Consider the following 22,815-nt stretch of genomic DNA (forward strand, 5'->3'; position numbering starts at 1 on the left):
CCACTGTCTCTATATCCTGGGGCAGCAAAACTCTCCCAGAACATCAGACAGGAACATCCACCCTCTTCAGCTGCTGGGGCAAAGTCACCCTCTCTGTACACATGGGTGGGGTTCCTCTCTTGGTCCAAGGTGATGTCCTAACTCCAAATCTCAGCTTCCATGGTTTTCCTCTTAAAGCTGTTTCTCCTTAAATCTCTCCTTTCCATGTCCTTTTTATTCCAGGCTGACTGGTTTTGTTCATACAGCTCTCTCAAAAACCTTGTTGGTTTAGCATGCAGGAAGCAGGGGTCCAAGGCATCAGACATTAAGACTTTCCATAAGTCTTTCCTAGATAACTGCATCTTAAATCTTGATTTACCAATTCCAAGTTTAGTTAAATTCTCCAATGGAGCATTTTCATCTGGGAGCTTGATTTCGAGAGGCTTGGAATTTCCAGAATCAGTTTCTGTTTTCTTTGTGCCCAACAGTTCAGTCCTCAGCATATCTCTCTCATCTAGCATTTTGTTAGAAGCTGCAAGGAGAAGCCAGGCCACATTCTCTGGGTTTCCTCTGGAAATTTCTAAAGCTAAATGTCTAGGCTTGCCATTTTCAAATTCTTCCATAAAACACCAGGAGTTAATCTTGCTAAGTTCTCTGCAAATTTAAAACATGGATCCCCTTTCCTCCAGTTTCCAATAATAGTTTCACCATTTACTTCCAAGGCATCGTAAAATGTTTCTTTAGCATTCATATTCCTACCAACAGGCTCTTTAAAACACTGTAAGGCTTTTCTTCCAAGCATCTCACAATTACTCCAAAAAATACCCCTTAACCATTCATAAAACTGTCCCAGCATTTTGGTAATCGTGAAAGCACTTCCCCATTCCTCGGAACCAAATTCTGTATTAGTCAGCCAAAAGGGTGCTGATGCAAAATACCAGAAATTGGTTGGTTTTTATAAAGGATATTTATTTGGGATAGGAGCTTACAGATACGAGGCCACCAAAGGGGTGGTGATGCAAAATACCAGAAATGGGTTAGTTTTTATAAAGGATATTTATTTGGGATAGGAGCTTACAGATATGAGGCCACAAAGCATGAGTTACTTCCCTCACCAAAGTCTATTTTCACTTGTTGGAGCAAGATGGCTGCTGACGTCTGCAACTTTCCTGGGTTCCTCCCTTCCAGGGTCTGTCTTCGCTCTGGGTTCAGGGCTCCTCTCTTCCTGGGGCTTGCTTCTCTTTCCTCTGTGAGCTTACTTCCCAGGGCTCCAGCTTAAGGCTTTAGCATCAAACTCCAACATTAAAAACCCTCCAACTCTGTCCTTTGCCATGCCTTTTATCTGTGAGTCCCCAGCCACCAAGAGGTGGGGACTCAATGACCTAATGCCCTGGCCCAGTTAAAGACCTAATCATAACTTAAGCATGCCCAGGTACAGACCTGATTACAAATTTAATCCATATCTATTTTTGGAATTCATCACCATAACAAACTGCTACAGATAAGTTAATATAAAAGGTTTATAGGTATACTTTTTCTTGATTCTTGTCTTCTTTAAAATATATGACAGTGTATACATTAGCAATTATAACATATGGTACATTTATAGTATATAAACAATATATATGACAATAGCATAAAGATAAGGTGGAAGAAATGTACATTGAAGCAAAGTTTTTACATTTCTAGAATTGTTAACATTGATCTGAAGTAGAGTGTCATAAGATTTCTTCCATACTTTCCATTAGAATCCTGAAAGAATAACTAAATGAAGTTAAAAGAAATTAATTTAAATGGTACACTAAAAAAAAAATAGCTTACACAAATAAAAGTCAAGAACAGCAGAACAAACAAGAGAGGAGAGAGAAAATAACCAGCAATGCGGGCTATATAAATCTAGGCATGCCAATAAGTACATTAAATGTGAATTGCCTAAACACTCCAAAGCTGGAGATTGACAAACTGGACGAAATTGTAAAATCCAACTATGTACTGTCTACATGACACCTACCTTAGTTCATAGATAAAAATAGGTTGGAAATAAAATGATGGAAAAAGATATAACATTCAAACAGTAACCTGTAGATAATTGGAGTAGCTATATATAAAATTTTAAAATGGAGACTTTTATAACAAATTACTAGAGACAAAGAGGGACATTTCATAATAGCAAGAGAATACATCAAGAAAATATAAAATTTGTAAATATATACACACCTAACACCTAAATACCAAAAGATGTGAAGTAAAACTTATTCATGTATGTAAGAGCTACCCCTATAAAGAGAGGGCAAGATTACTGTATCTCTATTTTTTAAATAGTTTATTTATTTTTAAAAGATACATAGATCACACAAAATGTTACTTTAAAAAATATGCCCCACTCTAGTATCTCTTTTATATATATACTTAATTTTTTAAAAAGATACTTAGATTATATAAATGTTACAAAAAATATAGGGGATTCCCATATGTCCTGCTCCCTACACCTCCCACATTTTCCCACATTAACAACAGCCTTTATTAACGTTGTACAGTTACAATTAACAGTTTGAATCATTGCCACTAAGAGTGGATTATAGTTTACATTGTAGTTTACAACTCTCCCGCACAATTTTGTAAGTTATGACAATATTTAATGGCCTGTATCTATCATTGCAATGTCATTCAGGACAATTCTCAAGTCCCTGAAATGTCCCCGTATTGCACTTGTTTTTCCTTCTCCTTCCCCTCAGAACCTCCAATGGCCACTGCCTTCACATTAATGGTAAAAGTTTTTCCATTTCTAGAATCACAATAAGTAGAATAACAGTATTTCTACCCTAGTCCATTGTTCATTCCCCAGTCCTTAGGATTCTGGTGTGGTGATGCCCACTCCCTCTAACTGAGAGGGGGCTTAGTTCCCAAGGGGCAGATGGATGGAATTATCTTGCTTGCAGTTGCAGACTCTCTTTGTTCCTTGGGATGGTCATTGTCCATCATCATCATCTTGTTAGTTGTCCTGGGCGAGACCAATGGATTGGAGAGTAGATGTTGTATCTCTTGAGATTCAGGGCCTAGCTGGCCCTGTATGTCTCTAGGACATACACCTATTAACTCTAGTACTGAATATAGGTTTAAATAGAAGACGTAGAAGAGCCATGTGTAGGGAAACTACATTTGAGTTGAACTGTCACACTGGGGAGCACAAATTCCCAAGTAGAGCCATTGGCAGGGCCCCAAACTCCTAAACTGTCTGCCATGCCTATAGTTTCTGTATGTCTCTGGAGCCCACAGGAGCCCTGCTATTTGAGGCAGTATTTACTGTGGCTGTCAATGAGTTCCTGCTGAGATGTGCATAAGTGTAATCTCTGGAATTACCTCCTGACTCACTTTGAATTCTCTTAGCCATATAAACTCATTTGTCTTTACTCTTTTCCCCTTTTGGTCAATGTCTTTTTCTAGTTGCATTGCTAGTTGGTACTTGGTAATAATCCCTCAGTGCCAGGGAGGCTCATGCCCAGGAGTCATGTCCCACACTGGGGAAGAGTACTGTATTTATATGCTGAATTCAGCTACAGAGAGGCCACATTTGAGCAACAAGGAGGCTCTGAAGGGTAACTCTTAGGGACTCTGTAATTCTAGGCTAAGTTTCTATTACAAGTAGTTTCACTGAAGATTAATTTGAGCTCCTGGAACATAATAAAAAATAAAGGCTCATAAGTACATTCATCAATATCAGGGGCCCATCAATGGTCCATCCTTCACTAATCACTGTCCCTGTACTCAGGTGATTCTTGCTGTCCCATTAGAGAATGTGGCAGAGCTCTCCAGGGTGGGAATTTGATATTCTTTTGGTTATTGTTTGAATCTTCACCTATCATAGCAATGCCCCATGAACACATGAAGACATTTATATGCCTTATAGGTATACCCCAGATGAACCTATTACTGACACCCCACAGCAATGACCCTACCCTGCCCCAGTTGGAGCCCTTCTGTGATCCAAAACTTCTTCAAAAATGAAGACAACAAAATAACCAGTACAATTAATAAAAGGAAATAATGATAGTTTAAAAAATAAATACAAAAAATTTAAAATTTTGGAATAAAAAAACTTTATGTGTCTTTCATCACTCTATCTGTTGTATTATATGAACAGTGACATTTTCTTTGTTTATTCCCCCAGTGTCTTATTTTTTTCATGTTGTTTTCAAAGAAGCTTTAGGTTACAGAAATGTACAGAACCTAGAGGATTCCCATATACCCAACATCCTCCCCCTTTGCCCCTTTCCCCCACTAATGATGGATGGTACATTTGTTACAATTGATGTACAAATACTGAAACATTGCTACTAACCACTGTAAATGATTTACATTATGGTTTTACATTTTGGACCATACTCTTTTATAAGTTTTGATGAAATTTAACATGGCCTGTATCCATCATTGCAAGATCATGTTGAACAATTCCATTGCCCCAAAAATGTCCCATGTTCTATCTATTCAGTTCCTGCCTCACCCTCCCCTTGGCACCCATGGGAACCACCACGCTTCACTCCTTGAAAAACAAGATTCATAGTTACTTCCAATAACGTTGACAGCTTAATATATTGGCCTGTCCTCCCCTATTAGGCACTGCCTATGTGTTTGAGGGATTCCTGCCTCTGTATTTGAAAACCTTTCAGGACTCCCCAGGATAGGAGTTCAATACCTATCAGCTCATTATGTGGGTCTCTGCCCATGATACATCACACTATAAGATGAACACTCATGTATTCCCTAGAAGCCCGAACTCAGTTCCTACCCCTTTATGCTGCCAAGTTCACAGCATTACCTGATCACTTTTAATCATATGTTTACTAATTTGGCTAACTAACACAGAGCATGTTCTCCCTCTGAATGTCCAGCCTATACTTGTTTTTAGGAAAAATAGTTGATGTACAATGACAGTTTTTTAATGAACAAAGTAATGAATGAAGAATGGCACCCCGGTCAGAGGTGGAGAAGAAAGGGAATATAGCCAATTCTAGGACTATTGTAAGTTATTCCAGATACCTTCAGTAGCATTTTTTAAACTGAATACCTAGAGATGATAGTGAGTATTCACTGAGAAACTGGATTAAGTACTTAAACTTTCTTGGATATTATCAATGTCCATTACTGTCTTTAAGCCCATTTTCCCATTTTCACAAACCTAAACTATTTGATAAGAATTTTATTAATATCTTGAGAATTTCTCCTTAGAACCCTGTTCGGCATATGCTGGTTTCTAGTGAAAATAGCTCTGAGGGTTTGGTTGGGAGATAGCCCGGAGAGGTGGATCATGGCCAGGACATGTTATTTCTGGTTTAAAATGCTGAGGAATTTGACATTTATTGTGCAGGCTACACAAACCATTGCAGGATTTCAGATAAGGGGGTTATCTTGTCTAATGTGCATTCTATAAATATCCCAGCATCAGTATATAGGATGAAATGGAGGGAGGCTTGGCAAGAGGTATTGGAACTATTTGGAAGTTGGTGACAATAATCTAGACCATGCTTGAAGACTTGGTCTATGTCAAGAAAAATGGAGAGGAGGAGTGAAATTAAGAAAACATATATAAGAAGTACAGTTCAAATATCTTCATGACTAACAGTTTGAAAGAGTGCAAGAGCATGAGGTGTCAAAGAAACCTTCTAGCTTTTGTCTTAGGGAATTGGTCGTGACATTCATCCTGACAGGGAAGAGGAGGAACTTTGGTGAAAGAGTTTTAGCTTGAGGTACTTATGAGAGTCCAACTGGAAATTCAGGTATGGGGCTCAGGAGGGTATTCTGGGCTAGATTTGGCGAGTCAGGGACCATTTGGATACAGCTTCAGTTGAAACAATAGATTTGGATGTGGTCACTCATAGAGGATGTAGTAGTAGAGTGTGAGGGAAGTGTGCAGGAGAGTGAATCTTGAACAACATCAACATATAAGGGCTAAATAGGGGAAGTAACACTGAGAAGAATGAAATCTAGGGGGTAGGAAGGAAACCCAAAGGATGATTTGGGAAGCCAAGGTTCTGGTAGGGAAGAATATAAACAAAGCTATAAACAATCCTGAGAAATAAAGAATAAAAGATCAAGAATGATTTTTTAAAAAAAAGGAATGTGTCAATTGCATTTGAGAATTTGAATGTGACTGGTAGTTTTAGGACAGCAGTGTAGATGGAATAGAAGGCTGAAATGTGGCAAGGTCACAGTGGGTTGAGCTGGCAATCAGTACATGGTGCCAGATAATGGCAGAAGCCTCATCTAAGAAGCTTTGCTCTGAGAGGAGTGTAAGAGGGCAGTACCTAAGTGGTGGGGGCCTCCAGAGAAGCTTTTATCGGTGTTGAGTGAGACTTAAAGAGACAGGAGAGCATTCTTATGTGCCAAGGGAAAGACAGAGAGGGTGACAGCTGAGGGAAATGAGTAGGTTGTTTAGGCTAGACAAGAAGTGACATAGTCAAGACCAACTGCATTAGGTCTAGCAATATTTACTTCCTCTAATCTCTTCTCCATCAATTCATAAATTTCCCTGACACGAAATTTAGGGTAGATTCAGTACATTAGATAGAAATGTCTTCTTACACATTAGTGTTTTCCCTGCCATGAAGTTAGACACAAGTATTTATTTACCTTCCCACAAACATGCCTTGCTTATCCTGTTGCTTCTACCCTGCTTCTATACCATCATAGTTTCCCTTCTCTCTTCACATATTCTTTGAATAAAATCCAAACTTATCAGGTCCTACCAAAGTTCTATGTGACCTGACTTCTGCCTAACTCTCCAATTGCATCCCCATCTATCTTCCCCCTCTCTCTCTTCTGTTCCTTGAATTGGGGAATGGCTTTCACACTTTAGGTATTTGCCCATCCTGTGGCAACTGCCTGGATTGGTCTTTCCTTAGTACTTTACATGGCCACATCCTTCTTCAGGTCTAAGCCTGAAGTTCACTTCATCTCCACCACCCCTTTCCTTTGTTAGTAATCATAATATTCTTTTTAGTTCCTACAAGTCCTTGAGTGGAACCATGATGACCTTTTTCTTGCTTTTAATTAAGCCTACCCAGAGAATCTCAAGAATTTTTTTTACGGGGAAGCAGTTGTTACAAACTTTTATTTTTATTTATTTTTTAAGATTTATTTTATTTATCCCCTCTCCCCCCTGTTTGCACTCACTGTCTGCTCTCTGTGTCCATTCACTGTGTGCTCTCTGTGCCTGCTTATCCTCCCCCTAGGAGGCACCAGGAACTGAACCTGGGACCTCCCATGTGGGAGAGAGGCACTCAATCACCAGAGCCACCTCAGCTCCCTGGTTTGTTTTGTCTCTCATTTTCCTTCCTCTTTGTGTCCCTTTGTTGCATCATCTTGTTGCATCAGCTCACTGCACCTGCCTGTCACACCAGCTCGCCTTCTCCAGGAAGCCCTGGGAACCAAACCCAGGACCTCCCATGTGGTAGGTGGGAGATCAGTCACTTGAGCCATATCCAGTTCCCTGTTACTGCATTTTAAAAGATGGTTCTGGAATATTCTGTCAGATGGAACAACCAGCAGGAAGGAAATCAGAAATAAATCTGATTCTGAGAGTCCTACGAGTGGGACTGGGAGGCGGGGTAGCTGTAGAAAAAGGTGGCTGAGGTCTACCTGGCCAGCTGGCCTTGTGCGGCTAGCCTGGGGTTGGGGTTTAAGCAGGTCAGGCCTGGATGCACTGAAGAAGGGGTGGTGGCCCTTCTTCACGGGATCTTCAAGGAAGAATCCAGAGTTGCTCCTATTAATGAAACTGGTTACGCTTTATCATTGGGTGTTCTCTACCCTCCATACACTCAGGCTGTCTTTCCCACCTGGTGACCACTAATTAGGCCTATTGGTAATAAAGCACCATCAGGATGGCCATAATTTACCATAATGTCAGTTTTTCAGTGTTAATGTATAGATTTCCAGATTGAGAAGCGAGTTAAGAGCAAAGATGACATGACTTGTGTCCCCTTCATGCTGGGGTGTATAAATAATCAACACTCAAAGAGCACTGAGTCTCTCCTCTCCAATGACAAGTAGGTCATGCAGAACAGCTATCTAACAAGTCTGGCCTAAGTAGATGGTTTCCTGGGAAACTGGCTATGATGGAATATTTTCCGCAGCTCTTTGGACCCTTTGTGCTAATAAAAAGTCTTCATTTACTAAACATTTTTGTAGTATCTGAGTCTGTGTTCCCACAATGCACCATAGAGCAATTTAATCCACTGATTTTGGTGCTACAAGCTGAGTACCTTGTGAAATATGGAATGGAGTGGGTTGATTTTTTGGCCATTACTTTCATCATCCTTGCATACATTTTGTACAGCACAAGGGTGTCCTGAACAAAGCAGAACCAATGGCTATGTGGGCTAAACTGAAGGTTTCATCCCTGCTGTAACAGCCTGTATAGAGATAACAACCCATGGGCATGGTTGTCTACATTCTGTGGAGGAAGGGTGGCAATAAATGAGACTTTGAGAAGATCACATGAAATTCCAAGGAGTTGGCTAGAAGGTCCCAAGCTGAGAACAACGAGGTTGGGGCTTCCACTGCCCAGCATACACTTCCCTGGCTTCTTCTATCTGCTCTCATTCTGGAATGAGGATTATCTACTATCAGGCCACCCAGGCTGACCTTGAGGTTAGTGTGAGGCCAGTCATTATTCAGAAGACTATTAAAAATAAACATGGGGACCCAGGGTGAACACAAAATTAGGAGACTCCAGGGGAAGATGGCAGAATAGGGAATTCCAATACTCAGTCTTTCTATCACAACAACTATAAGAGGCAGGAGCTGCCTGAAACAATTATTTTTAAAGTCCAGAAGCCAGAAGAACACTCTACACCATCCAGGAAAGAGCAGGAGGAAGAGGCCAATAAACTATAGTAAAGAACTGTAAATTGCTTTCTCCCCATGGTGGCTACTGGTGCTTAACTTCCAAACTCATGGTAGGTCACAGTGGGGTCCAGATCCTGGCTAGCTGGCTGCTGAATATAAAGGAATATAAAGATCTTCGCAAAGAATAGGGTGGCACAGCTGATCACTGATCTCAGCTTTTTTTTTTTTTTCCTAGGAGGTACCAGGGATTGAACCCAGGATCTCATGCATGGGAAGCAGGTGCTCAATTACTGCAAAGGAATTATCTTAAAGAAACAAACAGTTTGAGAGAAAGGGATGGAAAAAATATACCATGCACGTTTTAACCAAAAGAGAGCTGAGGTAGCTATCTTAATATAGGATAAAATAGACTTAAATTCCAAAACAGATATGAGGGGGAAAGTTGATCATTATGTACAGATAAAGGGGACAAATCAATAGGGAGGTATAACAATTAAGAATATACACGCACTTAAAAGCAGAGCCCAAAAATATTGAAGAAAATACTCTCAGATTTGAAGGGAGAAATTGAGAGTTCTACATTCATAGGACACTTTAATATACCACTCTCAATAAGAGATAGCATACCTAGTCAAGATCACTATAGAAGGATTTGAATCATAAGTAAACCAACTAGATCTAACAGGCATATATAGAGTACTTCACACAACAAAAAAAGAATGCATATATTTCTCAAGGTCACATGGATCAATCTCTAGGATAGACTATGATGGGTCACAAACAAGTCTCAACAAATTGACAAATATTGAAATCATATACTGTATATTCTCCTACCAATAAGAGAGAGAGAAAGGGGAAATTCACAAATATGTAGAATTTAACAATTTACTCTTAAAACAACCAGTGGGACAAGGAGGAAATCAGAAGCATAATTATGAGATATCTTGAGCTGAATGAAAAATGAAAATATAATATACTAAAACTTATGGGATGCAGTGAAGGAAGTGCTGAGAGGGAAATTTATAGCTCTAAATCCTTATAATTGAAGAAGGACAAAAAATCAGAGACCTAACCTCTCAAATGGAAGAATGAGAAAAAGAATAAACTAAACCCAAAGCAAGTGGAAGGAAAGAAATAACAATAGAACAAAAAAATCAAAAGTTGGTTCTTTGTAAAGATAATAAAATCAACAAGTATTTAGCTAGACTGACAAAGAAAAAAAGAAGATAAAAATAATGAAAGCCAAAAATGATGAGGGGGAAATTACTATTGTCCCTGCTGAAATGTAAAAAATGAGCTATAGGTGGATACAATGAAGACCTCTATGTCAATAAATTAGATAAGCTAGAGGAAACAGATAAATTCTTAGAAACACAGAGATTATCTGTATTGACTCCAAAAGAAACAGGAGTTACCAACAAACCAAGAACTAGTGGAAAGATTGAACTAGTAATCAAACATCTCCCAACAAAAAGCCCAGGACCACATGGCTTCACAGGAAAATTTTAACATTCAGAGAAGTCTTGTGCAGTTTGAGATTATTTATGAATCCCAAAAAGAAAAAGATTATGTTCATAAACTAATCTATTCCTCTGGGTGTAATACCCATTGAATGCATTAAATTCAGCTTACATGTCTTCATTAATTTACATGTTAAAATTAGGGCTTTGATTTGACCACATCAGTAGGTCATGACTCAGATTTAGTCTCTGGGCTGATATAAATGGATGCTCACTTAAGAAGACATGGTGAAGAGGAGAGAACTTTTTATCACTTTTGATCTTCCAGCCCCGGGGAGAGATGAGCTATTCGTCTTGTAATTTGCAGCCAAAGAGAAGAGAGCAGCTAAGAAGGCCTTGAAAGAAATAAGTCCTATGCCAGAGATTGATACAGGAAGCCCTGAGAGACCAAGCAGAGATCACCTGCCATCTTGCTTCATTACATGGAAACTAGCTTTGGTGAGAAAGGAGCCTTGAGTTGGATTCTTCAGGGCCTTGTAACTCTAAGGTTTTACCTCAAATAAATACCCTTCATAAAAGCCAACAGATTTCTGGTACTTTCCATCAGCACCCCTTTGGCTGACTAATATAAGACTTAACTCCAATTCTGCTCAAACTCTACAAAAAAACTGAAAAGAAGGCAAAACACCCAAAATCATCCAATGAGGCTAACATCACCCTCACACAAAAGACAGAAAAACATCCCGTATTAAAAGAAAATTACAAATATCTGTTCTGAACATAATTGTGAAAAATACTAGGAAATAAGGGCTAATCTGTGCAGAATTGGTACCAAGGTTGTTTGTAAATCTTGGAAATGAATAAAAATGGTTAAAACATCATGGTGCTTATAACCAGCAGTACTATTGTATGGGTATGACAGTGGTTGAATGGAAAGTTTAAGGTCCTGTATATTACTAGAAGGAAAACTAAAAACTGTAACATGGGACTCTCTAAGAGAGTAAAACCTCATGTAAAGCGTGAATATGGTGATATTGCATATGCTAGTAAAAGACGTTACAAAACAAATACAAATATACTAGAGAGAAGAAAAACGAATAGCAGCTATGTATGGCAGGGAAGCAAAAAGAGATTGAGAGATGATGAGTTTTGTTTTTTTCTTTATTACTGGAATAATGAAAGTGGTCTAAGAATGACTGAAGTGATGAATGCAAAAATATGTGATTACACCGAATACCATTGACTGTACACTTAGGATGGACTTATGCTTTATTAATATGTATCAATAAAATTGATTTCTTTAACTCATCAATTTTATTGATACATACTGTTATTTATTGAGCCAGTAATCAAAAACCTCCCAATGAAGAAAAGCCCAGGTCCACATGGCTTTACAAGAAAATTTTAACAAATATTCAAAGACTTAACTTTAATTCTGCTAAAACTCTTCCAAAAAATCGAAGAGGAAGCAAAATTCCCTAAATCATTCCGAGGCCAAAATCATCCTCACACAGAAGTGAGATAAACATACCAAATAAAATTATAGATAAATATCTCTTCTGTATATAGTTGCAAAAATTTGCATCAAAAATACTTGCAAACATGGGAAGCAGATGTAGCTGAAGTGGTTGAGCTCCTGCTTCTCATGTATGAGGTCTCATGTTCGATCCCCTGTATCGCCTTAAAAAAAAATAGTACCAAACTGCATCCAACAGAACATTAAAAGAATGATAAATCATGACCAAGTAGGATTTATCCCTGATATGCAAGTGTGGCTCAAATATAAGAAAATCAATAAATACAATACACCACATTAACAGAATCAAAGAAAATAGCCACATGATCATCTTAATCACTGCAGAAAAGACACTTAACAAAATCCAGCACCCTTTTTTGATAAAAGCATGTAGAAACCTAGGAATATAAGGAAACCTCTATACAACAAAGCGTATATATGAAATGCCCACAGCTAAGATCCTACTTAAATGCAGAAATGGAAAATCCAATCAGCAAAATCATATGGATGGGTATGAGGCCCCAAATAGCTAAAGCCATCATGAAAAAGTGAATTTGGATGACTCACAGTTCCCAATATTAAAACATATTACAAAGCCACAGTAATCAAAACAGCATAGTAAAGGCACAAGGATGAGCATATAGAATGAAGGCATCGAATTTAAATAACAGAACTCAATCCTCCCATTTGTGGTCAACTGATTTTTACCACTCAATTGGGAAAGCAAAGTCTCTTCAAAAAATGATGCTGTGAAAGCTGGATTTCCCTGGGCAAATAAAAGGTGGACTACTACCTCAAACCATATACAAAAAATCAGATCAAATTGGATCAAAAACCTTAAAATAAGAGCTAGAACCATCAAACTCCTAGAAGAAAACATAAGCAAGCATCTAAAGGCCTTTGTCTTAGGCAATGGTTTCTTAAGACTTTACACCCAAAGCATAAGTAATAAAAGAGAAAATAAAGGGGATCTCATCAAAATTAAAAATTTCTGTTGCTCAAAGAACTTAATCATGAATGTTCAACTACAATCTACACATGGGAGAAAATATTTGGAAACCACATATCCAATAAAGGATTAATATAAAGAAATCCTTCAATTATAAACAAACCCTTCAATTAAATAACAAAAAGGCAAACAAAATTTAAAAATGGACAAAAGACTTAAAAAGACATCTCTCCAAAGAAGATATGTGATAATTACTGATGACTGTCTCACATTGATGTCATTCATAGGGATTTTCTCCAATATGTGTAATCTCATGTTGTCTAAGTTTAGAAAAATTAAGGTTTTCCCATATAGATATTATTATGGTTTCTGTCCTGCATGCATTCTCATGTTGCCTAAGGGAAGTATGGTTTCTGTCCTGCATGCATTCTCTCATGTTGCCTAAGGGAAGGAAAATGTGTGGAAGTTTTCCCAGATTACTGGGGTTTCTTTCCAGTGTGAGTTCTCTCATGGACTCTAAGATGAGAACATTGACTAAAGGCTTTCCCACATAGATGACATTCATGGGGTTTCTCTCCAGTGTGACTCCTCTCATGCTTTTTAAGAGAAATATAATAAACATAGGCTTTCCCATATAGATGACATTCATGGGGTTTCTCTCCAGTGTGACTTCTCTCATGTTGCCTAAGATTAGAAATCGTATAGAAAGCTTTCTTGCATAGATGACATTAATGGGGTTTCTCTCCAGTGTGATTTCTCTCTTGTCGTGTAAAACGAGACCTACAAATTAAAAGCTTTCCTGCATAGGTGACATTCATGGGGTTTCTCTCTACTGTGAGCGCTCTCATGTTTTATTTTTTTTTATCTTTTCCAAAAAATTTTTTGTCCTTATTTTTTAAATATTACATTAAAAAAATATGAGGTCCCCATATACCCCCCACCCCCCTCACCCTACTCCTCCCCCCATAACAACATTCTCCTCCATCATCATGAGACATTCATTGCATTTGGTGAATACATCTCTGAACACCGCTGCACCTCATGGTCAAGGTCCACATCATAGCCCTCACTCTCCCACATTCTACCCAGTGGGCCAAGGGAGGACATACAGTGTCCGGTAACTGTACCTGCAGCACCACCCAGGACAACTCCAAGTCCCGAAAAATCCCCCACATTTCATCTCTTCCTCCCATTCCCTACCCCCAGCAGCCACCATGGCCACTTTCTCCACACCAATGCCACATTTTCTTCGATTACTAATCACAATAGTTCATGAATAGAATATCCTTAAGTCCACTCTAATCCATACTCTATTCCTCCATCTTGTGGACCTTGGAATGGTTATGTCCACTCCACATCTATATCAAGAGGGGGCTTAGATTCCACATGGATACTGGATGCAATCCTCCTGCTTTCAGCTGTAGGCACTCTTGGCTCCCTGTTGTGGTGGTTGACCTTCTTCAACTCCACGTTAGCTGAGTGGGGTAAGTCCAATAAACCAGAGTGTAAGAGCTGAAGTCTGGTGAGGCTCAGGGCCTGGCTATTACATGGTCAGTCCAGAGATTCAGGTCCCCTGGGTATATATTAAACCACAGCATCAACTATAGTTCTGGTAAAAGTAACAGGAGAGGCTTGTGAACAAAGATCACATCTGAGTCCAGCTCCATCACACAGAAACACAAACTCCAAAGCTCTCATGTTTTAGAGATAAGAACTTTGAATGTAGGTTTTCCCACATAGATGACATTCATGGGATTTCTTCCCAGTGTGAGTTCCATTGTGTTGTCTGAGGCCAGAGTTTCTCATCAAGGATTTACCACTTTGGGACATTCATATAATTTGTATCCAGTATTAATCTGGTGATAAAAAGATGGTCACTGAGGACTTTTGCAAATGGTTTGCTTAAATATTAATTATTAATAGCAAATATACAATATTAATATTATTAAATATAAATTAATAATATTAAATATAGATATATTAATATTAAATATATTTTTTTGTTATGTGAATTAATGTAGGATGAGTTACTGTGGATCTGTGAGAGGAATCTTCTTGTAAGTATATTTAAAGGAATTCTTTTCAGTATGGGATCTTTTCTGTGGGAAATTAAATAAAAGATGGTAAGACCTTTGTTCATATACATAAATTTCTTCATTCCCTTCCATATTAATACTAATCTAACCATCCAGTGATAGTCACTAATGAAAATTTTCCCATGTTAGTATCATATACACATTATTCTTCATGCACAGATATTTTATCTATTATAGCAATCCAAGTGCAGAGCTATCTGATGAATTTTGAACTCTAGAATTTTGTCAGGTTAATTTTTCCCTAAATTCAAACCATGACAGATTTTTGGTGGATTAGCATTTAATCCAACATAAATTACAGTTAAGTGATTGTAATGAATTCCTAATTTATTTCATCCAAGATATCTATTTGGAAAACCAAAGTTTACACAATGAAGATTACCAATGAAATGATGTTGGATGTGTCTTTCCTGCAGATAGGTGGGATGAATATCATGTGTTTTTTAAAGACATGTTTCCTTCCTGTAGTAATGGAAAAAACACGATAAATTGCTAGAGTACCATGGGGAAATGAAAACGTTGGAAAGTTCCAAATAGCCTTGTCAGTGTGTTTCAAATATTCCAATATAACTGAGAAAGAATATCAAATGAACATTCTAGGAAGAAGAAAACCTTACAGGAAATTATAATCAGAAAAGATTTTCAGGATTGAAATATGAGAAAAGAAAAAGAATATGGGATGTCAGGGAGGTAAAAAAAAGGAAAACCTCCAAACGTGAGAATAGAACAATGATAATTAAATGAAAGTTTAATTCCAATAGCAAATGAATATCCCTTTGCCAAAGTCAGACACTTGAATAGAGCTTGAGAAGTGTATGGAATAATGTCAATACATGGTGAAAATTTCCCCAACACCCTCACCTGCCTTTTAGAAATCATAACTCACTTCAAGAAACTGAAGTTGATATTTTCAAGCACCTACTCACTATCACTGATGCAGTTTCTTAGAACTCACCTGGACTCTGGTTTTGAGGAAATCCTATTTCTTCTCTCCACACTTCTCCTTTTTCCCACTGAGAAAGGACATCTGAATTGCAGAACTAATATCCTGTTTGTATGAGAAAATATACCTGGATTTTGAGTTTTATTTGTAACAGTGCACTATCAACTCACTGGCAGGCTATCAAAGAATTAGCTAAACATTGAAAGTCAGCAGTGTAACATTACTCTGAACACAGAACATTGAAAATATTTCAACATGAAAGATATAACTCTTGACCCTGTACCCATTTCATTGGAGATTACTGGTTTTTGTTGCCCATGCACCAATTCAAAGACACACAGCAGAATACTCTATATTCTAAACGTGGAGAATTTCTATGTTTGCACAGTTTTGTTTATGTTAAAAAAAATAATCCAATATAAATAAACTACACCAGAATTATCTAAATTCTATCTGGAATAGGGATATATGTGATGTGCTTAGTACAGTGTTCTTTTTTTTAAAAGATTATTTATTTTTATTTATTTCTCTCTCCCTTGTTGTTTGCACTCACTGTCTGCTAGTCTTTTTAGGAGGCACCAGGAACCAAGCCTGGGGCCTCCCATGTGGGGGAAGGTGCCTAATCACTTGAGAAACTTCCACTCCCTGTGTCTCTCACTGTGTTTCCTTAATGTCTCTTGGTTGCCTCATCTCACTGCAGCAACATGTTGTGTCAGTTCACCATGCCAGCCTGTCACATCAGCTCGTTGTCTTACTCGTCTTCTTTGGGAGACACTGGGAACTGAACATGGGACCTCCCATGTGGAAGGTGGGAGCCCAGAAGCTTGAGCCACATCTGCTTCCCACTATTGTGTTCTGATGCTTCAGCATAATCCTTGATATAGAATACTCATTTGAAAATAGTCATTTATTACTTCTAAAAGTATTCATTGACTTCTTAACACTGCCCCATGTGTTGGAAATTGAGATTCTAGAAAGACAAAATTGTGCTCAAGAAAAATAAATTTCATTGGTGTGAAATAGATATAAGTAAAAAGTAAGGAAATAATTTTACTTAGGTAGTTGTGTTATAAAATAATTTGAATACACTAAAAATATAAAATATAAAAATATAACAGAATCTAAAGATTATATAACAATATGGAGAATCTGACCTAGATACTTGAATAAATGAAGATGACTTATTATAGATATATAGGTAGATAGTAGGTAGTTTAGATAGAAGGATGGATAGGTAGATGGTAGGTAGATAGATATTGATGTAGATGATGTATTAATTTTGAGAGAGTTACCCACTGAGTCAAGGTGCTTGAGATTCTCCAGCATCACTTCTCTGAAAAGCTTTCCTTGGGACTTGTTTTACAGGGCCCACTCTTCCTGGGTGACGTCTGGTCAAATCTTTGAATATCATTAAGTCCTAAAACATCACAGAAGTTTGGGTTCACACAAGGCCATCCTTACCAAGGTCCTGAGTGTGATGCTTAAAATGACAGCACTGAGGAAGCAGAAACTATATTAAGCTCAAGGTTTGGAGTTCCAGTCAGATCACTCTCAGTGCTGAACTGCCATCTGCCTTTCAGGTACACTCACAAATACATATACACACTGAATACATAAAAATCCATTGTAAAGGAATATCACTGGACTTGTGGTGTTATATATATCTGGAATTTTCCTGGTAAACATATAATTATGACCTCCTGATGCTGATTATAAAACTTTCACTTGAGCTGTCATGAATATAACACTCCTTGCCACCAATTTCAAGCAAGTCTACAGACTCATCATATGGGAAGCAATATCCATGATATGTCATTATTAAACAATGAGTAATGTCAGATTATTCTGATATACAGATGACCTCACTTATCTCTCATTTAGAGAATTGTTTAACAATATGTTGTAGATTGTGACATAGCCAATCAGTTAACTGTCAAGTGCTTTCTCTCTACATTCAGTACACATGTTTATTATTGACTAAAATGAACTGAGCATGTGTCATCCAGAACTCAGGGTCAGGAAGTGCTGCCTCCCTCAACTCTACATGAGTAGGTGTCCATTATCAAATATATAAGTACAGTTCAAGATCACATGCCAGGGACCTGTGAGACTGTTGTACTGAAAGATGTCCCTAGCCTGACTATTCCTGTGGTAGAAGACCTCCCATTCTCAGCTTTTTCTGGGTCCTACAAATACCAGTCTCCATTATCACTCTCATATCTAATCTCATTTGTCTGTGAAAGATTAAAAGAAGGCACTTCATTGCTTCTGGTCTCTTCAAGTCATCAAAAATTTCCACAGAACATAAATTTTGTTCTACCTACTATATACTCCTGAATGCACAGCCACAATTAGGAAAAAATGCTTCCCATTATTATATACATTTATAAAATTTGAATAAAGTTGATTTATAAAAATTAACATTGGGGAATTGGGAAAACCAGTGGTAAGGAGAATTTTAGGTTTCTTCTAATATTTCCTAATATAAAAATATATTCCATTAAAACTTGAAAAAAATTAAAATTGGGGTAAATAGATGATTCCTTATTTCCTTTTATTTACTAACCTTCTCTTAACAATGCACAGTCCTATATGCTAGCACCTATAACATTGGATTGATTGAAAGCACCTCCTGAAATGTGAGCCTCCTTACTGACTGTAAACCTCTGCTTTTATTAATCTCTGTCACCTCTGTTCACCATACATCTAAGTCAATTGGAGGCACTAACATGATCCATGAGTACATTATTTCTCCAATGAGGACGTGGTTTTTGCAAGAAAAAGAAAACTCTCATCTCTTCAGAAAATACAAAGACTTAATGGAGGTTGGAGGAAATAACTGTAATGGTTGGAAGGAGATGACTTTAAATCATAATGCCTACCTACAGTGGTAAAAACAGCATGATACTGGCCTAAAGACAGACACAATAGCCCAATGGAACCAAATTTATCGTTGAAAAACAGACCCTCAAAGGTATGGCCAAGTGCTTTTTGACTAGCCTGTCAAACTCACCCGGCTCTGGAAGAACGATCCATTCAACAAATAGTGCTGAAAGAACTGGATATCCATAGCTGAAAGAAGGAAAGAGAACCCCTATCTCACGCCTCATCCAAAAATTAACTCAAAATGGATCCAAAAACTAAAAATAAAAGCAAGAACCATAAAACTTCTAGTAGAAATTACTGGAAAATATCTTCAAGACCTGTTGGTAGGTGGTGGGTTTTTAAAGCAGATAAGAGGAGGACTGAGTGAACTACTGATGTTTAATGTATGTAGAAGTTTTAATTAGCCTTACTGTAAAAGTATGGAAATGTATAGAGTGGATGGTAACACACAGTGAGTAACAGCCAGTTTATAATGGGGATGTGACTGAAAATGGTAGTCTAGTTATGTAAATGCCAAATGACAGAGTGCTAGAGAATAATCTAGGAACTGGATAGCACAGTAAACCGAGAGGTGGATGAGAATTGTGGTTGATGGTACAGATGCAAGAGTTTCCTTTGTTAGCTAGATTTAATGTATATTACTCCTGCAAGGTATTGGGAATGTGGAGAACATGGGGAAAAAATACAGAAGTGACCTATAGACTGTGGTTAGTAGTAATAATATAATGTTCTTGCATCTATGCAAAAGGTGTACTGTATTGATATTGAGGCAGTACGGAAAATGTGAGCCAAATGTACACTATGGACATGGCAATAATCAGATGATATTATTTTATCTGTAGCAAATGACACACTACATTGTGGTGTGTTGATGGAGGAGTGTTGTTTGGGAATTCTGCACATGCACATGATTGTTTTATAAGTTTATAACTTCTGTCATAAAAAATATTTAAAAAATAATAAGGTGGGTTGGGGGAAAACACACCAAATGTAAGAGAAGGACTGATTAGTAGTAAGATTTTGACAATATTCTTTCATAATTTGTAACAAACATCTCATGACAATGCAAGGTGTTGGTGGAGGGTTGAAGTATGGGACCCCTGTATGATGTTATGCATGTTTGTTTTGCAAGTTCACAACTTTTACTATACACTTAATTGTTTATGTATGTTCATATATAAATGATACAAAGATAATAATAATCAGATTGGTTGGGGGAAAAATACTTTGTTTAGCAGTAATATTTTGACAATGCTCTTTAATCATTAGTTAAAAAGGGTTAATAACAATGCAAGTTATTGGTGATAGGATGAGTTATGAGAGTCCTGTGTGATGTTATGTATGTTTGTTTTGTAAGTTCACAACTATTATTTTACATTTCTTGTTTATGTATGAGTAATATAGGTCAATAAATTAAAAAAAAAAATGAACAAGCAATAATCTCCTTCCTTGCCACTTTACTCCATCTGTGGTTGCCATCATTAAGATGGAGGCTTACACAATAAGACCTGAGCTACATATAAATTTTTAAAATTCCCTTGCAGATTTCATCCAAAATCATCAACTATTAAACCAGCAAAAATATAGGCTTAAAATATAGCTAATATAACTGAAGAAACTTGCCTTCCCCGGCCCAAAATCTCACCTTTTGCCCTGATGGTCACTAAGGACACTCCCTTTGGGAAACATAAACTCTTCCCATAGGAAATTGTCACTGGCAGACCTATGTCTCTAATAATAAAATTGACCCCTGATCACGTACTGTCACATCATGACATGACCCAATTTGCAAATCCTTCACACATTAAGCTAAAGATTATCTCCAGCAGGTAAAGGACACCTTTCTGACCCATACGACAGACACGACATAATTATAATCTGGAACCAGGAGACTGGGTCTCCTGGAAATGACACCAATGAAAGAAGGATCCTACAACCTCATTAAGAGGGACCCTACGAACTGCTCTTTGGACTCTGTACCTAAATCAGAGTGTTGAACCATGGGCTCACATCTCTCAACTAAAAAAGGTCCCCCCTTTTTTGGACTTGTTCTAACTCTGGACATTTAAAAAAATCAAACTAGCCAGGAAGTGAAGTAGACAATATCATGAGATAAACAACTACTTCCAGAATGGAAATCACGTCCTCACATAGACTTTATCTTACTAGTACTTATAACACATACAGTCCTCTTTATCTTATGCTTTCTCCTTGCACTACCCTGGAAAGGCAATGCCATGGTCTGCTTCCCCCAGGATATTTCAAAGGGAGGTAACCTTACAAAATGTTGGGATTTGTCACCATAAACCCCGATCTCTGCACAATGCAGGGGCCCCATTGTCCTACCCATACCAGGTATCTTTTCTGTCGCAAATGCTTCAGTCCCTTTCAATTAAACTGGTTTCATATCAACAACGAATATAAAACCAAGACTCTCTTTACCTCACTATATAGGTGCACAGCAATGATCGTTTGATTCATTAGCTAAACTTGTTTAGTATTGCTGAACTTGGTTGCTCATTGCTGAAAACGGGGCATTCAGGACATTGCAAACACCCTCTACCATACTCTGGTAAACATTATCGGGGAAGGTGAGACACAATTTCATGAAATAATTAAATAAGCCACATGGCTTTAGCACGTAAGGCCTTCCTCAGGGTCCTGATTTGATCACTTCGATTTCAGGTGTTTTGAATCAGGGGCGCCAGGGCTTGGGAGCATACTAAGACATGGGCATTCTGGCTTCTTATTACTTATACAGTACTCATTATAGAGTTCCTGGTGCACTGTTTTCACTCTGGATATTTGAAAGTGTGTCACCAGTCTCTTGTGAACCAGCAAATTTTTTTAAATGTCTGGAATGATATAAAAATGATGATCAAGGAAAAACTGACACCATCATGACCACCTATGACCCAATATGAAAACAACCGTAGGCAGTAACTGAAAATGGCGCCAACACCTTCAATTTGATCACAACTCTCAAAGGCTGAGAGCCAGATCACTATGGGGGAATTTGTCAAATATATTTAAGTAGGCCAGGGGAGTCCTCATATTAAGCCCTGCATCAGCAAACTGAAGCTTAACTAAGTTCCTGCCCCTTGTAAGTGCTCATCACCCAGAACCTGAAACCCAAAACAACCGGTCATAACTACCTGGTTCCTTCCCTCTCTTCCTTCTCTGGACATCTTGATGTGCTGTTTGTTTTTGTGCAGAATTTTCCCCCAGCTCCTCCGATTCTTTTAAATTCTCTCCCTCACTCAGTGCCCCATTTTCCTTCCACTTTTCAATTCTAGGATGCTCCAGGCTTACAGCTGGATTGGTTTAACTCCCCTTCCTGCTCTTTTCTCCGGGAGGCTGTCTGCCTCAGGTTTCTTCCCTGCTAGGTTATCCTGCCCAGGAGGCCAGGCGGGACCGGTCCAGGAAGCTGGGTCCCTCCGGGAAAGCCCACTCCGCGCTCAGAAAGCCGCCACGACAGTAACTGCACCGAGGGAGGACGCCGCTCGGCCGCAGCCTTCCTGCGCGGTCTCTCCCGTCCCACCCCAGCCTGGTTCCCGGCGCTCCTCCGTGCCTTGTTCCGCCGTGGAACCCGCGGACTCGGGTCCTGGCCTGTACGAGCGGGATCGAGCTCACTTGGTGGTTCCCCTGAAGTCTGCGCTGCGAGGGCCCCGGACTGCGCGGCCTCGGACCCCGGGGAGGGGGAGGGCGGCCGCTGCCGACGGGAGCTTCCTACCTGACCTTTCTCTCCTCAGTTCAGCTTTGGAATCCTCCTCTAGTCTGGACTACTCCAGCATTCTCAGCAAGCAGATGTCGTCCTTTATTCGCTCATCTCCAGGTTTTCTCAGCTGCGGTCTTCCGGCACCGTGCTGATGACGTCACCAGCCGCCAAGGGCTTTTGTGGTTTGCGTTTCAATCCTGCCCAAGCTCCTTTTCCTCTTAATCCCACACCTTTGGGAAGGCTACAAACACAAACGAAATGCGACAAACTTCCTGTCCTTTTCTTGTTTCAAGACAGCCTGTCTCGTCTTCATGTTTACTAGGATTCTGCTCATGAATATGGATTTTCTATCTGTTATTGAGCGTTAAGAATTAAGAAATGGTTATGGTTTCTGAATCGTTTTATAGGTGCTTTTTTCTTATTG

The 22,815-nt window shown here is 38.6% G+C and overlaps 1 long non-coding RNA gene across 4 annotated transcripts in view; it reads right to left on the reverse strand.

The window, feature by feature from the left end:
• The window catches only part of LOC105745042 (uncharacterized), a 60,745-nt gene extending 38,212 nt beyond the window's left edge, over positions 1–22,533 (reverse strand). The window contains exons 1-4 of one of the 4 annotated variants that reach the window (XR_011648781.1): positions 22,407–22,533; positions 17,084–17,204; positions 15,800–15,892; positions 1,017–3,650 (exon numbers count right to left, since the gene is read on the reverse strand). This is a non-coding gene — a long non-coding RNA (uncharacterized lncRNA). Of the gene's footprint in view, positions 1–1,016; positions 3,651–11,426; positions 14,224–15,799; positions 15,893–17,083; positions 17,205–21,828 lie in introns of those variants that run through there. The other 3 variants (XR_011648780.1, XR_009185743.2, XR_001117912.4) reach the window with 3 other exon arrangements.
• Positions 22,534–22,815: the final 282 nt, after the last annotated feature.

This window comes from Dasypus novemcinctus, chromosome 5, assembly GCF_030445035.2.
Source record: "Dasypus novemcinctus isolate mDasNov1 chromosome 5, mDasNov1.1.hap2, whole genome shotgun sequence".
In the NCBI taxonomy this organism is placed as follows: Eukaryota; Metazoa; Chordata; class Mammalia; order Cingulata; family Dasypodidae; genus Dasypus; species Dasypus novemcinctus.